Source organism: Arachis ipaensis, chromosome B09, assembly GCF_000816755.2.
Source record: "Arachis ipaensis cultivar K30076 chromosome B09, Araip1.1, whole genome shotgun sequence".
Taxonomy (NCBI): domain Eukaryota; kingdom Viridiplantae; phylum Streptophyta; class Magnoliopsida; order Fabales; family Fabaceae; genus Arachis; species Arachis ipaensis.
The window spans coordinates 25,565,476-25,579,415 of NC_029793.2; the positions used below are offsets into that span (position 1 = coordinate 25,565,476).

At 35.8% G+C, this 13,940-nt stretch overlaps 1 long non-coding RNA gene across 2 annotated transcripts; it reads right to left on the bottom strand.

Moving 5' to 3' along the window:
- On the bottom strand, positions 4,757-6,582 carry LOC110266721. Of its 2 annotated transcripts, none has more exons than XR_002354221.1 (3): positions 5,678-5,861; positions 5,487-5,567; positions 4,757-4,957 (listed from the first exon to the last, which is right to left on the bottom strand). It is a non-coding gene; the product is annotated as an uncharacterized LOC110266721 (long non-coding RNA). The 2 variants fall into 2 exon arrangements; XR_002354222.1 differs by lacking the exon at positions 4,757-4,957 and adding an exon at positions 6,391-6,582 and having other exon boundaries at positions 5,306-5,567; positions 5,678-5,740.

A 13,940-nucleotide genomic window follows, 5' to 3' on the forward strand; every position in this document is an offset into this window, starting at 1 on the left:
GAATTTATCCTTGAACTTAGTTTAATTATATTGATGTGGTGACAATACTTTTTGTTTTCTGAATGAATGCTTGAACAGTACATATGTCTTTTGAAGTTGTTGTTCATGAATGTTAAATATGTTGGCTCTTGAAAGAATGATGACAAGGAGACATGTTATTTGATAATCTGAAAAATCATAAAAATGATTCTTGAAGCAAGAAAAAGTAGTGAATACAAAAGCTTGCAGAAAAAAAATTCAAAAAAAATAAAAAAAATATAGAAAAAGAAAAAGCAAGCAGAAAAAGCCAAAAGCTCTTAAAACCAAAAAGCAAGAGCAAAAAGCCAATAACCCTTAAAACCAAAAGGCAAGGGTAATAAAAAGGATCCCAAGGCTTTGAGCATCAGTGGATAGGAGGGCCTAAAGAAATAAAATCCTGGCCTAAGCGGCTAAACCAAGCTGTCCCTAACCATGTGCTTGTGGCGTGAAGGTGTCAAGTGAAAATTTGAGACTGAGCGGTTAAAGTCAAGGTCCAAAGCAAAAGAAGAGTGTGCTTAAGAACCCTGGACACCTCTAATTGGGGGCTTTAGCAAAGCTGAGTCACAATCTGAAAAAGTTCACCCAATTATGTGTCTGTGGCATTTATGTATCCGGTGGTAATACTAGAAAACAAAGTGCTTAGGGCCACGGCCAAGACTCATAAAGTAGCTGTGTTCAAGAATCAACATACTTAACTAGGAGAATCAATAACACTATCTGAACTCTGAGTTCCTATAGATGCCAATCATTCTGAACCTCAATGGATAAAGTGAGATGCCAAAACTATTCAAGAGGCAAAAAGCTACAAGTCCTGCTCATCTGATTGGAGCTATGTTTCATTGATAGTTTAGAATTTATAGTATATTATCTTCTTTTTATCCTATTTGATTTTCAGTTTCTTGGGGACAAGCAACAATTTAAGTTTGGTGTTGTGATGAGTGGATAATTTATACGCCTTTTGGCATTGTTTTTAGTATGTTTTTAGTAGGATCTAGTTACTTTTAGGGATATTTTTATTAGTTTTTATGTTAAATTCACATTTATGGACTTTACTATGAGTTTGTGTATTTTTCTGTGATTTCAGGTATTTTCTGGCTGAAATTGAGGAACTTGAGCAAAAATCAGATTCAAAGGTTGAAGAAGGACTGCTGATGCTGTTGGATTCTGACCTCCTTGCACTCAAAGTGGATTTTCTGGAGCTACAAAACTCAAAATGGCGCGCTTCTAATTGTGTTGGAAAGTAGACATTCAGGGCTTTCCAGCAATATATAATAGTTCATACTTTGGCCGAGTTTAGATGATGCAAAAGGGCGTTGAATGCCAGTTCTACGCTGCAGTCTGGAGTTAAACGCCAGAAACACGTCACGAACCAGAGTTGAACGCCAAAAACACGTTACAACTTGGCGTTCAACTCCAGAAGAAGCCTCTGCACGTGTAAATTTCAAGCTCAGCCCAAGCACACACCAAGTGGGCCCCGGAAGTGGATTTATGCATCAATTACTTATTTCTGTAAATCCTAGTAACTAGTTTAGTATAAATAGAACTTTTTACTAGTCTTTTAGAAATCTTATGATTTTAGATGATCTTTGGATTATCGTTTGATCTATTGATCACGTTTGGGGGCTGGCCATTCGGCCATGCCTGAACCTTTCACTTATGTATTTTCAACGGTAGAGTTTCTGCACTCCATAGATTAAGGTGTGGAGCTCTGCTGTTCCTCATGATTTAATGCAAAGTACTACTATTTTTCCATTCAATTCAACTTATTCCGCTTCTAAGATATCCATTCGTTCCCAAGAACATGATGAATGTGATGATTATGTGACACTCATCATCATTCTCACTTATGAACACGTGCCTGACAAACACTTCCGTTCTACATGCAAACAAGCTAGAATGAATATCTCTTGGATATCTAATACAGGGGACCGAGTCCGAGTTATTAGTGTCTTCGTGGTATAAGTTAGAACCCATGGATGGCCATTCCTGAGATCCGAAAAGTCTAAACATTGTCTGTGGTATTCCGAGTAGGATCCGGGAAGGGATGGCTGTGACGAACTTCAAACTCGCGAGTGCTGGGCGTAGTGACAGACGCAAAAGGAGATGAATCCTATTCCAGTGACCCAGTGCACTTGCTGGTTAGTTGTGCGAAGTTGTGAAGTTATGTTTGGACCATGGTATTGTGCACCAGTTATTGGCGCCATTGCCAGGGAGAGAACGAACAACAAATTTTACAACCTCAGAGTAACAATTTCGCATACCCGAGAGGCTTACCACATTTCTTAGAGAGAGTTGAAGAGCTCAACAAGAGTTTTGTGTAGCCGCAAACGGCTCGTTAATCGAAGTTTCAGAGAGAAAGTTATAGTGGATTGAAGATCAAATGGGATTAGGGTTTCAGTGCTTTCACACTCTCTTCACTCCTTCTCTTATTTTCAGCGTGGAGCACTCAAGAATGGGGTGAATAATGCTGAAATGCATTAATTTGAAGGCTTATATATGTGGGCTTGGGCTCACTGGGGTCCAGTTCACTCGATTTAACCCGTTGGTCCAACTTTGGGACAAAACCTTTAAGATTAGTATTTTAATTCGTATTTTAATTATTTTTACTTTCCCAAATCATCAATTCTACTTTCTTAATCTCTCAAACTCATAATTTCTTTTCTCACTCACAGTATCAGACAGTCTAAACCAGTACTGTCAGTTAAATTTCCAATACGCATCCTTACGCATTTTTCGCAGAAAAGTATATTTTTTCACTCGAAAAAATTCTCCGGATCCAAATATCACATTTAAATTTCTAAATTATGATTCTAGATTTTTTTGCCCCGACGGCCATTATTTCATTAATTATTTATTTAATTTTCGTTTAATCGGGGTTTTATACCCAAAATTTGACAACATTTGCAATAATGCATGTGAGGTATTTAATGCACGAATTAAAAAAGCAAGGGGCCAAGCCTATCATCTCTCTACTTGAGGAGGTTAGAATGTTCGTGATGAGAACGATAGCTAAAAATAAGATTAAGCTTATCAACCATGTGGCGGAGCTACCACCAGTGGTTCAAAGTATATTCGAGACGACTAGAAAGGAGTCTAAAAATGGAATGCCAATTTGGACTCAAAATGATGCTTATGAGAAGTTCGAAGTATATGGATATGTTACAAACATGGCAGTGAATTTGGGCAAGCAAATGTGCACATGATAGTTTTGGATATTAAGTTATTAACAGATAATTATTCAATATTCGGAGCCTTTTTCTTTCTAATAATTAAATACTTCAATCTTATTTATGTTTGTTAAATTCTTTAAAAATTTCTTGTGTGCATGCTTGTGTGGCTCTTTCAAGGGTGAATAAGAGGCCTGAATGCTTGTGTATCAATTGCGTATAAAATACTCTTGTGTCATAACCTGTCCTTTTCCAATCCACCAGAGTAAAAATAAATTTCATATCAAAATTACATGTAACAATAACATTTTGGGTTGGAATTTTCTTTTTGCCAATAAATCGAATTTGGTTTTTAGCAGACATAATCACTGACACGTGAGTTCCATCTATATCACTATCACCTATTGCATCCTATAATTAACAGAATTAGAGAATCAATTTCACAAATAATATGAAGAAAATCTATTACTAACACATATCAATGATAGATAATATTTTTTTTAGAAATTATTTTGTATATTTTTCAAAGCAAATAATATATAAATAAATTATCTTAAAGGGAGACTAATATCAACACTTTAAAATCACGATCCTTTGATTATATAATGTCTATGGCCATTTTGTCACTACAAAAAAAAAAGTCTATGGTCACGGTGAAAAACCGTAACCATAGCTAGTGAAAAGGGTGACCATAGGTCTATGGTCACGGTTTTTGACCTATGGTCACGGTTTTTCTGCCGTGGCCTATTCTCTCGTGGCCATAGACCTATGGTCACGGTTTTTTTATCTATGGTCACGGTTTCTATGGTCACGGTTGTAATGTTCAAATTCTGGCACTTTAGGCCACGTTTTTTTACCGTGACCATAGGTTAATCTATGGTCACGTGATAAAACCGTGACCATAGCCTTACCTATGGTCACAGTTTTCACCGTGACCATAGCCTCTATGGTCACCCCTTCATAAAACCGTGACCATAGCCTTATCTATGGTCACGGTTTTGGCCGTGACCAAAGCCTCTATGGTCACCCCACCAAAAACCGTGACCATAGCCTTATCTATGGTCACGGTTTTGGCCGTGACCAAAGCCTATATGGTCACCCCACCAAAAACCGTGACCATAGCCTTAGCTATGGTCACCCCTCATTAAACTGTGACCATAGCCTTATCTATGGTCACGGTTTTGGCCGTGATCATAGCCTCTATGGTCACCCCTCATCAAAACCGTGACCATAGCCTTATCTATGTTCACGGTTTTGGCCGTGACCATAGCCTCTATGGTCACCCCACCTAAAACCGTGACCATAGCTACTAAGGCTATGGTCACGATTTTTCGCCGTGACCATAGCCTCTATGGTCACCCCACCTTGACCGTGACCATAGCCTTATCTATGGTCACGGTTTTCACCGTGGCCATAGCTTATCTATGGTCACGGTTAGCTTATATATGGTCATCCTATTTTTAATTTTTTTAAAGCATAATCACATCCCAAAATGATGATAATCACAAAATAAATCTAAAAATAAAAAATTTGATAAATCCAAATCATAGAAGTTTCATTAAAATTTAGATATTCATTACAACACTAATCAAAATAGGGTGTAATTTATCCATTACATATAATATCGGATAAAGTCTCTTATCAAAAAGTAAAGAACACATCAAAATAATACATTTAGATAACCAAGCTCATTATAAAACTCATCCCATCTTATAGAGGGTGTCACAACATCTACTCAACTCCTTTTGTCTTTACCAGTCCAAAAAAATTATCTTGTATACAAAACAAAACAAAAAATTCCTTGTAAAGAACATTCAAGAGTAGATAAACAAAATAATCAATTAACAAATATTAATCCTAAATTAATATAAAATACAAAATAATTTCTATTTTAAACTTCCTGAAAATAATCAGTCTTAAAATGAGACATAATCAAGCATGTTCTAGAAAATATTTGCAATTTAGCAATTGAAGATTTTACATATCAATAATTATAAAATATCTTGGAAAACACAGAGCTATTTGAAAAATCAAAGAAAATAGATACAAAAATATTTAAAATTTTTACATACTAATCACATAAATAAAGTTGATGCATTACCTCTGAAAAATAAATAAAATTAAAATTCCTAATCTATCATTAAGACAAAAAATAGTGATATCATATCATCTACATGACATTTATAAAGTGACGTGTTTTGATTGAGTGAAATCAAAATGATTTAGTAGTCCCCATATATATTTCTTTGGTAAATTTGGAATGAGAAATTTCATGCAAAAATTTACTCTGGAAAGCCCTACAATGCTCATCTGCATCAGCAATCCAGCCACTGAATAGACTTCTAATTAACGCACCACCAAGACATATGCTCACCACCAGACCTTCATTCAAAACCACACAACAATAAATAAACAAATCAAACTAGATCAGATTATTTGAAACTTTTAAGAATGCATCAAATTAAGTATGGTATTGAAATTTTTAGTTTCACCTTCTGCCAAGGTATTTCCCCTAAAGCCAAGATCCACATATATGCTTTCAAGTGGTTCATTAACTACTTTGGATAAAACAAAAAACAGAGGATCAATATTGAAAAGTTAACTGGACTACCAATCAAAGTCAAGGAAGAATGCAAAGGAAAAACTATAAAGCACAAACCCAAGATGATATCCAAATAGAAACTATAAACCTTATTTTGCTGGAAATTAATTAATTAGATTAGGCTTATGCTTAATATAAAGATAGTTGGATATTTATCACTAAACATGCTAAGTAATATTATATATTTTGCTGTAAATATTAATGTTAACAATCAAATCATGTCAGTTAATGTCCTATCCACCGAAAGAACAATCATCCAAGATAGAAATGATAAACTAGCAACATAGCAGCAAGATTTGAAATACACAGCAACCAGCAGCAAAGAAAAAAGTTAAATAAATCCAGCAAGAAACAACTAACACAGCAAGCAAAAAGTGAAGGGGTACATTAAAACATTAAAGCTATCAGATTTAAAGTTATCAGATTACAACTTAATAAAACCCTAAAGCTCAATTTGGTTTTTATCTTACAACTAGTCACTGGCCTGCGTTCTCTTCTCCCTCTCTTCTTCAATGGCGACGCAAGAAAATAAAAAAAATGAAGCAGATTATCATCAAGGCAGCAGCAAACAAGATAGTGACACAGAACATAATTCAATCCTACCAGGGGAAGGCAGAATAGATCAACAATGCTAGCCTAGACAGTAAGGGTTTTCGGCGATTCCAACAGCAATACTCTGTGGCAGAGGCTTTGGCGTCTGCAAAAATCAAAAGCAGCGGTAGAACAAACGACAACGGTGAGCAGGGGCAGGGACGAAGTGCATCAGAATTAAAGTAGCAACCTCAGTGATAGTAGAAAACCTCAGCAGCAGCCAAACAGCAATAGTAATCATATTACAAATTTAAATTTTAAATATATAAAATATTTAAAATTATAAAAAATATATAAAATCTTAATTAATTTAAATTCAAATGATTAAAACTGTGACTATAGATCTTTTTAGATTAACTCTCAAAATCGTTATCATAGACCATTTTAGATCACCCCTCAAAACCATGACCATAGATCCTTTTAGGTCACCCTTTCAAAAAATCGTGACCATAGACCCTTTTAGGTCACCCCCCAAAACCGTGACCATAGACCCTTTTAGGTCACCCTTCCGAAAAACCGTGACCACAGACCCTTTTTGGTCACTGTAAAAAACCGTGACCATAGACACCTTTAGGTCACCCCTAAAACCGTGACCATAGACCCTTTTAGGTCACCCCCAAAACCGTGACCATAGACCCCTTTAGGTCACCCCCAAAACCGTGACCATAGACCCTTTTAGGTCACCCTTCCGAAAAACCGTGACCATAGACCCTTTTTGGTCACTGTAAAAAACCGTGACCATAGACACCTTTAGGTCACCCCTAAAACCGTGACCATAGACCCTTTTAGGCCACCCCCAAAACCATGACCATAGACCCTTTTAGGTCACCCCCCAAAACCGTGACCATAGACCCTTTTAGGTCACCCTTTTTTGAAAAACCGTGACCATAGACCCTTTTTGGTCACTATAAAAAACCGTGACCATAGACCCTTTAAGGTCACCCCAAAACCGTGACCATAGACCCTTTTAGGCCACCCCCCAAAACCGTGACCATAGACCCCTTTAGGTCACCCCCGAAAACCGTGACCATAGACCCTTTTAGGTCACCCTTTTTTGAAAAACCGTGACTATAGACCCTTTTTGGTCACTGTAAAAAACCATGACCATAGACCCCTTTAGGTCACCCCTCAAAACCATGACCATAGACCCTTTTAGGCCACCCTTTTTTAAAAAACCGTGACCATAGATACTCTATGGTCACCCTTTCCAAAAAAACCGTGACCATAGCTTTTTTTTTTGGTCACGCTGAAAAACCGTGACCATAGAGGGTCTATGGTCACGGTTTTTTACCGTGACCAAAAAAACCGTGGCCATAGACCCAAAATGTTGTAGTGTGTAACACCCCAATTAACCTAAGCCTTACCTCTAGCCGTAAAGCAAGGGTTAACCAAATGTTACGACAATTATAGGGCTTATACATATTTATATAGAAAGAAATAATATAATCTAGAAGCCCGATGAAGGAATAAAGCTCAAAGTCGCATAATGCGGAATTACATACGTGAAGCGTTCGTACATGGTAACTAAACACATTCGGCACGAGTAAATATATATATACTATACAAAAGGAGGCTAGCCATTACCTGCGGAGTTTAGGCCGACTAGCTCAAACAGACTACGATAGAGTTTTGAAGTTTAAAATAGCTTATACAACCTATGTCTCAAAGTTTCTAGAAATAAAGCCTCTAAGGCAACAAAGATAAATATACAAAGAGATGTGAGACTATCTACGACAAAATAAAATAGAATTAAACAAAGGAGCAACCATACTCCGCTCTGCCACCATATCCGTAATCTCACCGAGGTGGATTTGCAACCTGCGTTTGAAAAATAACAACAAAGTATGGAATGAGAACCAGATGTTCTCAATATGGTAACAGTGCCCAATATATAAGATGTAAGGCTCCGGGACGCCAAGGGCAATCCTAGAACTTCACATCGCAAAACAGAATATTCAAGCCTAACGCAAATAAATAAATAAAGAACTTAAACCATAATCGGGTTATCTAAACTTAGGGGGAATTCTAACTAATACTAATCACACCGTGTATTCCACAGCCATCGCCAACCTAACCTCCGTGCGATCCCATCGCCACCGCCTACCTAATCTCCTCAGCACCAGACAAACACAGATAATGCAAACAAGGAAAACACAGATAGTATTCATTTACAGCAAGTAATTCAAGAAGCAAATAGGCATATTATACAATTAGGAAAACTCAAGTAATCAAAGCAACCAAACATATAGAAGATGCAGATGATGCATGTCTGTCCTATTGGCTGTGATATCACATGTCGGTTATTGCCAAACCCGACAGAAAATTCGGTCGACAACTCCCAGATCAGTCTCTCTATTGTGCATAAGGAGGAATAATTCCGAGGGATGAGTGCCCTACTACCTTCTCCTTTCAGAGGGAAATATTCTGAGGGAGCGTGCCCTACCACCTTCCTCTGGTTGCCGCACGATTTCCGTGGGTTAGTGCCCTACCACTTTGCAATCAGAGAGAAATCGTATTTTTAGGAGGAATAATTCCGAGGGATGAGTGCCCTACCACCTTCTCCTTTCAGAGAAAAATATTCCGAGGGAGCGTGCCCTACCACCTTCCTCTGGTTGCGAGAAATATGAGTGAGTGAGAAACCCAGCTTCAACTCTCACATCCGAACGTAGGCGGGAAACTGCCACAGCCCCTACGACGGAGAACAATGCATATCATAATTACATATTCAATCTTAGAGGCCACTCCTCTAAACACACTTCTACTCATACTCGTCACAACCATCCTCAATTCATAACTTTCCATTCCAAACTCATTAGTTCATCAGTTCCTCAAGTCGTTATCAGTAATCACCAATTTCACCACTCTTCCTTCTCTCTCAACCCAACTCATCATCCATACATCAGAAACCTAAACCTCCATTTGCTAACTTTTCAAAGTAAACCCAAACTAAACCTCCTAGGACCTTTTCCATGTTCCAATATCCAAAATTGAGCCCAAGAGTCTTAAAATGGTGTTACAGAGGCTTACAAGCTTGCTGGGAAGGTGAAATAGTTGAAAAGAAGTTTTAAATTTTTGAAACAGGGGGTGTGCGTATGCACAGGGGTGTGCGTGCGCACACTCAGGCAAATTTTTAAAGTGTGCGTACGCACAGGTACAAAAATTCACAAGTCTGTTCACTCGCACAAGCTTTGCTAGCGCCCCCAACAGACTTACCTTCCCAACGTGTGCGTGCGCACAGGTTGTAAAACTCCATTGGTGTGTGCGTGCACACAAGGCTATGCGTACGCACATACCAGAAATCACAAAATTCTGCAACTCTGCAGAATTTTAGATTTTGACACCAATCTTTGAATGATCATAACTTTCCTCTACAAAATTCCAAATCTTACAAACTTTATATCAAATCAAAGGGTTTTCAATAATCTTTAATTCTAAACCAAATTCAACAGATTTTGAAAACCGAGGCAAAAGTTATAATCAGACAAAGTTCACCAAAAATCTATTTTTACCTAAAACCTCATAACCTCAATTTTTTAACCAATCTCACTCCAAAACCAAATCAATCACATATCACCCACACCATAACAACCCAAAATTTATACCAAATACTACTTCAACCATTTCTCAATCTCAAAAACCTCTAAGCCATTCAACAACTCTAAACCCAACCCAATTCACATATCTCAATTTACCAACTTTCACAAACCACATCCAACCAAATAAGATCAAACTTCCAATTACAACACAATTTACCCCTTTGGATTACCATTCATCATTCACACCAATTTTTCCATCACACTTCAACATTCTCAACCTCAATTCTCAAACATATAAAATTACAAACAATTTTCCAACCAAAACATTCACAATCATTATTCTATCATCAATTTCAATATCAATCTCCTATATCCAACGACTAACATCAATATAGCCATTTATCACCCATTCCAAATCATCAATTACCATGCAACACTTTCATCAACATAACCAAAGTTCATCCATTCATCATAATTCATCATACCTCAACATTTAGCAACTCAACAACCATATCAACAACCCTCATCCACAACTCATATCATCAATACTCATTAACACCAACAATTCCCAATAATCATCATCAACCACACAAATCCAATACAACCAACAATTAACATCAATTCACATTTAAATATTCATACACCAATAACATTCAATCCTATCTTAGGGTCAACTAGCCTAAGTTTCCAGAAACATTACATATTACATAAAGAAAACCGAAACCATACCTTGGCCGATTCCCAAACGCCCTAAACACCAAAACGAAACCACCAAACTTGATCCAAAACCTCAACCAACTCCAACAAACACCAAAGTTCAAACTAACAACACATATATCACCAAAATCAAAACCTAAGAAACATAAAACAACTAAACACAAAATTCAGTGAAATCTTACCTTATCCAATGAGATTAGGAGTAAAATCTAACAATTACCCGCTACTAGAGATCACCTAAACAAGCAAAACCACAAAACTTGCTAAGAAATCAAACCCAAAAACGTGCAGAATTCTAGGGCACAAAACTGGAGCGTGAAGAGAGAAATCTTACCAGATTTCTTTATATAGAAAAGAAGAGCTCGTCAAGAGCTTCGCGTGGCCACAAACGGCTCGTCAATCGGAGCTCCGGATCAAAAGTTACGGAGTTTTGAAAGAGGAGGTGAATAGTATTCTTTCTTCTCCCTATCCTCTCATGGCAGCTGCGCCCTCTCTTCATTTGGGGAAGAAATGAGCTGAAAAGCTCATTTAATGAGCTTATATATGTTGGACCTTAAGTCCGGTCCAACTCGTTAGCATTTTTAGCTCATTCGGTCCAACTTTGGGCCAAACCTTTAACACTAACGCCCGGTTTTTCATTTCTAATATTTTTCTAAGGTTTTTGACTGTTTTCACTTTTTCTCGTACAGAACCGGACAGACTTAAACCGGTTTCACCAGTTTAACTGCCGGTTCACAGTTTTTCACGGTTTTTTGCAGAAAACACATTTTCTGACTCGGAAAGACCTACTGAGTCCAAAAATCATATTTAAATCTCCAAATTCTCATTCTAACTTTTCGGAACTTAATTTGGGCATTTAAATTATTTTATTCGTGAAAACTCCGCTTCTTACATTTTGCACATAGCTTGTAGTACTTTTTCAATTTTTTAACTTATTGTTTTACCAGAATATTGAAATCACTTTTTAGTTAACTTATTTGAATTTTCATCTCCTAATACGAATTGGAACATTACTAACATTTCTACCGCACTTATTCTCCTTAAGACATATAAACTATAGTTTATTTTCAAATCATCGCATAGTCTTTTGAAAGTATCTTTTTCCATCCTAAACATGCTGCAACAACGACTATCATTTCCTTGTAATATCTCTTTAAGTCATTTGTTTTTTATTTGTGTAGAAGTCATGCATAGTATTTACAAATATATTTATCATAATATTGTAAGACCAAGCATGCTATGGAAGTTAAAACTCAATCAAATTTTGCCTCTTGATCATAATCAATTTTCATATTTCAATACATTATATAATAATAATATTAAAAGAAAGAATAACAAGATTAAAAAAATAGAATAATATATCAAGAAATAAAAATATTTTAATTTTTATTCGCAATAAAAAAGAACAATAAAAAATCCAAGCAAATGAATGTAATAAAATGAACAATTCATTGTCTATAAAATAGATATAATACAATTTTAAAAAAGCTTTGTAAACAAATTATTCTCCTTATTCTTGTCCAAGAAAAGTCGAGTTGCAAACATATAAATTTTTTCAAATAGATCTATACCCAGTATAGCATCCAATTCTTCTATTGATTGAGTTATACTAGGTCCCAAAGTATCATTCTTATTGGAGCTCCCACGTTCCACATCTTCACAAAGTTTATCAATTTGGTGTGACAGTTTGTGAGCACCTCTAACTTTCTTTACTTTCTTGTTAGTATTAGCATTAGTCAAGTTTTTTCTTCTTTTTATTTTAATGTTTGCAACTCTAAACTCAAGCTCTTTATTAGAATCTTCACTATCTTCAAGTTGTGTATCTTTTTTAATTGGAGAAGGAACTAACCTAAAAAATGGAGTCCAAACATCTTCTCCTGTTACAACTATTTCTTGAAATATCCTATCCCATGTAGCCTCAAAATCTAGATCAATTCTTTCTTTTCTAAATTTTTTAGCCTTTAAAATAACCTATATAAAATATTAATACTTACTAACACTAAGGATACTAATTGCTAATTTTTTAGCTCACCATTACTCACTTGCATCAATTGTTTTCTTAGCAGAATTTCATCCAACTTTAGTCTCATTCCTTTTCAATTACTTACAGTCACGGTTATGAGAATTGAATTGAACTGATCGGTTCAACCGAGTTAATCAAATCAATTCTCTAGCCAATTCGATTGAAGTAAAAAACCATTTGACAAAAAAAATCAGTAAAAAAATTGGTCAAACCAACGATTAATTGATGAACCATTTGAACTGGATTTTTTTTTACGATTTTTGGTTCAACCCTAGAAAAATAATAGATTCCCCTCTCTCTCTCAACCCAATAATAACTCTAAACCTATCTTACCTTAGAAACTTCAATAGCAATAGCCAGCCGCAGCGCCGGAGCGTCCATCATCCCCGTTGTCACCAAACTCTTCTCCTCGTCTAGAAGGTGTCGCCGTTGCCTTCGGAAGTCAGCCCTCTTCTCCTCAACCTCCTATCTTTTACGTTGTGCGATGAACTGATCAGAGGTCTTGGTGTCGCTATGGCAAATAGTTGTTCGGCCTCAAATGGTTATTGCTAGTCGGCTCTGTTTTGGTCGGTACCGAATGGTTGCTCGATCTTCTTCAAGCGCGTCCCCTCTCTTCGTGGAATCTCTTCTCGGAGCCTTGCCCTCGCGAACTGATCTTCTTCTGAGCTCACTCTCTATTCAAGTTCACTCTATCACTATCCTTTCACAACTTCTTCAGTTGCAATTTCTAAGATTCTGAGCTGAGTTTGTGTATTAGATTCTGAGTTGGGATTGTATTTTGAGTTGGGTTGTTGAATATTGAATTTAGATTCTTTGTTTAGTTTCTCTGTTTTTGGATTCTTTATTTTTGGATTATGAATTTTTTATTGCTGAATACTTAATTTGAAGTCTTTGTTAAAATTTGTTGTGATTTTAAATTATTTGTTGTTGATGGTTTGAGTTTTTGTATAAATTTCTATTTTTTAGGTTTAAGTTCATTGCTATTCATTAATGTAAAATTAATCTCTATGTATAAGTTGATTTATAGAAGATATTGTTGAAATTTTATTGATTTTGATTTTTTGTTGTTACTATAATGAGTATTAATGTATTATTGTTGATTTCTTTATTAGAACTTTGGAGTTAATTAAAAAATTTTATTTTGTAAATTTTTAATGATAAATTATGAAAAATTATTACGTAAAATTGTAAAATTTAAAATTATATTAGTTTAAAAATAATTAAATTTATATATTTAAAATTATATATTAAATTTTTTATAATTTTATTGTATATTTAAATAAATT